The sequence below is a fragment of the Salmo salar genome, chromosome ssa24 (genome assembly GCF_905237065.1).
Source record: "Salmo salar chromosome ssa24, Ssal_v3.1, whole genome shotgun sequence".
Classification (NCBI taxonomy): Eukaryota; Metazoa; Chordata; class Actinopteri; order Salmoniformes; family Salmonidae; genus Salmo; species Salmo salar.
Genome location: NC_059465.1, coordinates 27,579,902 through 27,584,631, shown reverse-complemented (window position 1 = coordinate 27,584,631; position 4,730 = coordinate 27,579,902). Strand labels below are relative to the sequence as shown.

The 4,730-nt window shown below is 42.4% G+C and overlaps 1 pseudogene; it reads left to right on the top strand.

Moving 5' to 3' along the window:
* Window positions 1-1,499: 1,499 nt before the first annotated feature.
* On the top strand, window positions 1,500-3,970 carry LOC106585641 (UDP-glucuronosyltransferase 2A1-like; annotated as a pseudogene).
* Window positions 3,971-4,730: the final 760 nt, after the last annotated feature.

Below are 4,730 nucleotides of genomic sequence, written 5' to 3'. Positions count from 1 at the left end.
ATAATGTCAAACTCACTAGCTAAATCAAATCTGTATTCTGCTCATCTCCTCATCCAAGTATATTTGCCTGATTGACTATTCTCTCCCAAGTACAGTGGTAATGGTCTATTGAGAGCACATTTCCTTATCTACGTCTAACACACTGTGTGAATCTGTTATCACAATGGACCAGATCAGTGCAGGCAAGCCCTCTCTCTCCTGGCTGAGGCGCCATGAAAAATAATTTCTGGAGCTGGGTGCCAACCGATAGGCCCTGAGCTCTTTATCCCCTTAAACCAATTCACACTGCATGTTTAAATATTTCATCCTTCCCCTCCTCCTTCCCCATCAGCTCCTTTCCTCCCCCTCTTTTCTTCCTCTCCATTGCTCTGGTCTTCCCCAGCGAGGACAGGGAGAAGTGGGCAGCCCAATGAGGGATGAATGCAGGTGCAGGCTCATCGGCGGAATGGGGACCCCATTCTTGGCTGGACAGAACCCTCTCCTCTGGAGCACTTTCTTATAGGGCCCGCCACTGACAATCCCACATTCTAATCAGATTATGCAAATGTTATTTTCAAAAAGCAACACACTGTAACCCAAACCTAGGCGCTGCAAGAGAGCGAGGGAGGGAGGGAGGGAAGGAGGGAGGGAGGGAGGGAGGGAGGGAGGGAAGTACCAGGGATGGTTAGAGAGAGAAAGGACAGCAGAGGCAACCATTTCGAGAACAACAACTTCCAATAAATCTTGTTCACATGTATATATCAAACACTACACACTAAAAGTTCTACTGACCACATGTACAGTATACACCTACATCCTTCACAACAACAGTAGCCGAGGACCATTATTTCCCAGAGAAAAACTTCCACAATACCACAGCTTCTTAAGGCTGGCATACACTGTCTATTCACCCAACCCTGACCCTGGGAGAACCCTGTGGCCCCACACTTAAACCAGCTGCCTAATTTACCTGACGTCTATGCTGCTACATCTCACTTGCTAAACAGAGATAGGGTCCTATAAAATAAACTATACTGTAGTTAGCAGGGAAGTTCACTTAGTTTAGAAATATCTATTCCCAAATGTAATAGTTTGTCACACGTAGTAGCAACACAAACATTTCGAATGATGACTTTTATACACTTTTATATCTGTTTTACTTTGTTGACTTTCTCTGTTTGTTGACTCTGTTCAGATTTACAATGTCGGCTTTTACCTTTCACCCCCAAAGTCCACCGGTTTGCTCTTCTACCTGGTGGCATGAGATAAGATGAGTACTACTATGATTCAGAGTTCAAGTTCTTCAATTAACGATTGCTTGACTTAAATGACTAGTTTAAAAAGGATTGATTATAGACACTGTCTACACACTCACCATGAGGCTGGCAGAGAGCATACCGGTTTAAATAATCATACAGTTATGTATCATAGGGCGCATAGACTGTGGAAACATTAGTTTGGCACACTGAAGGCAGTCACTGGATCAACCTTAAGCCTGTATTGGAGACTCTGATAGACAGAGGACACAATGTTACAGTGCTGGTAAACAGTGCTTCTCTGTGCATGGACCCCACGGAACGCTCTCGCTTCAGCTAACAACCCTTCAATGGCTCAGTCTCTGTGGAGGCCTTGGAGGATTGCCTTGAGGAGTTCATACACTTTTCCACGTACGAGATGGACCACCTGTACTACTGGCAGATCCACTGGAGACTTTATGAACTCATACAAAGACAAATTCAGCTAAACATGCAGATTGTGGATGGACTGTTAAAGTCAGAGAGTGTCATGGAGAGACTGAGAGAGGCCAAGTATGAACTTCTATTAGCTGATCCCATTTGGCCTGGCAGTGAGCTGGTGGCAGAGATGCTGGGACTTCCTCTGGTGTACACGTTTCTCTATCGCCCACACTAGGGAGAGGCTCTGTGGGCAGCTTCCGGCCCACCATCCTACGTCCCTAGTGCCATGGTAAAATGAACGGACAAAATGAACTTTGCTGAGACTGATGAATTTCCTGTTCTCTGCATCGCAGGACATGACAATATACAGTCTTTGGCGTGATATAGATGACCACTACAGTGAGGCTATGGGTGAGCTGTTACAGTGTCATTGGATGAGGTAGCCACATTTGATGATAACCACAGAATAACGTAGCATAGTGTATTTATTTATATTTAAATGTCGGTTCTAATGCAAATACTACTTACATTCTACTGATGTGTAGCCAACAACAACTTGTGCGATGATAGGAAACGCTGATCTCTGGCTGATCCGTACATACTGGGACTTTGAGTACCCCCGACCTTTCCTCCCAAACTGCAAGTTTGTTGGAGGAATCCACTGCAAGACCGCCAAGCTCTTACCAGAGGTAGGCTATGGCAAAAGCACACTTACCTTAAATCAGTATCACTACAAAACATATTAAGTATATCAACATCAATCTGTCCTCACAGATATCCGTTTGTCTTCTCCGCAGCATCCGTTGCATACACAATGTAATTCTAACTAAGGCTACATAGTACATTTTGGTCATGTTTTAGCCATGTCATGTCATAGTCATGTCAATGTCATTACGCTCTGGATAAGAGCGTCTGCTAAATGATTAAAATGTAAATGTTTGAAACAGAGCAATACAAAGAGCTAGATATACAGTAAAGTTCTATTTATGGCTCTGTGGTGAAGTGAGAGGATTACTGTCCCATCAGGCCCTGGAGGAGTTGGTGCAGAGCTCTGGAGATCACGGCGTTGTTGTGTTCACTCTGGGGTCCATGATCAGGAACATGACCACAGAGCAGACGGATAGGATCGCCTCAGCCCTGGGACAGATACCACAGAAGGTCAGAGAGAACCTATAAACCTACTGTAGAACATTCCCTAAGCATGTTTGTTCTTATTGGTCTTATTGTTCTTATTGGTCTTATTGTTCTTATTGGTCTTATTGTTCTTATTGATTCTTATTTACAGCAAACAAAGTAGACGTGTTGCATGTGTCTTGTGCAGCCTGTGTAACATACTTAAACAATATAAAATATCATATAAAATATAATAAAGTATAAATAATAACATATAAATAAGTCCCTGTCATGGCCAGATTCTGTGGAGGCACAGTGGGGAGAAACCTGAGACTCTGGCTCACAACACCAGTGTACAACTGGATCCCATAGAACGACCTGCTGGGTAGCTTTAGGTTTTTTATAACAAAGACAATAATTCATTATTATGCCTGTTTGGTATAGTGCATAAACCAATCTACTCACCAGTGTGATGTTGAACATCATTATTTGAGACTATCTTTGGAATATCTACATTTAGGAATACTTGTTTCTGTTCTATAAGGCCACACCAAAAACTAGAGCCTTCATCACCCATGATGGAACCAATGGAATCTATGAGGCTATTTACAATGGGGTTCCCATGGTGGGTATTCCTATGTTTGCTGACCAGCCAGACAATATGATCCATATGAAGGCCAAGGGAGCTGCTGTCATCAGGGACTTCAACTTCATGCAAACCCGGGACCTTGTGGATGGACTCAATGCTGTGATCAATAACCCATCGTAAGTTGTCCTCATTTTCACAAACATTTATTTTGCTAGAGTACAGAGTAAATGAGCAACTAGTTTGCTATCACATGAATACACATCTTTATTAAAAATATTAAATAAATAGAAGGCTCTACGTATTCTAGGTCATCTGAGAATTGATCAACAGGTATAGGGAGAACGCCATAAAGCTGTCCAGAATCCATCATGACAGACCGATCAGTCCTAAGGATGAGGCATTGTTCTGGCTGGAGTTCACCATGAGAAACAGAGGGGACAGGCTCCTGAGGGTCCAGGCCCACCAGCTCACCTGGTACCAGTACCACAGCCTGGATGTGCTGGCTCTGCTTCTGGCTGTCCTGCTGCTCCTAACCCTCCTCTTCATCAAATCAGGCCTCTTCTGCATCAGGAGTTGCTGTTATGGAACCAAGTTTAAAAGCACAGCAGAGTGACAGCTTCAGCCATAGAAATACAATGAATAGAATGGACATCTCTATTCACGTCAATTATGGCATAATGGGTGGACTGGAAGCCTTTCTGAGTGTACACATAGGAGCAGGAAATAAAAGCAGTAAGTAAAAACATGTGTTGTGATTTGTTAAATCAACTCAACTGACATTACAAAAAATACATTCCATTGCATGAGCCTGATGTGGCTCATGCAATGGAATGTATTTTTTGTAATGTCAGTTGAGTTGATTTAACAAATCACAACACATGTTTTTACTTACTGCTTTTATTTCCTAACTGATGTGTTAACATAATTTGAATGAACATTCTATATTACCATGGAAATTATTGCATCGCAATACCAGGCAGCAATTGAGAGTGTACCCATGAGTTTATCATTCAAATTGCCAGGGTTAGAGGTTCCTTGCCCGTTCATTCTATTTTTTATGGGTTCAGCACCAGGCAATATTATTTCAATACTGTTACTTGACTTTCTTCCTCATCAGGGAGAAGTGATAGCCACCAAACGGAATCAGAATTTTTTTTGTCTCATATTGTACGTTCCATTTATTTTAGTTCACGTTTGCGTTCATTGCCTGGTTGTAGACGAAATGACAGGCTTTACACAATTTGAACCTCTTCCTTCAAAAGAACGGATGATGATAATTATTGAAATAGTTTATCCTCAGTGACACTGTGGTTTTACGTATCATCACATAACATCTGAAAGTGTTGAGGACTGTAGATAGACTGGGAGACCTG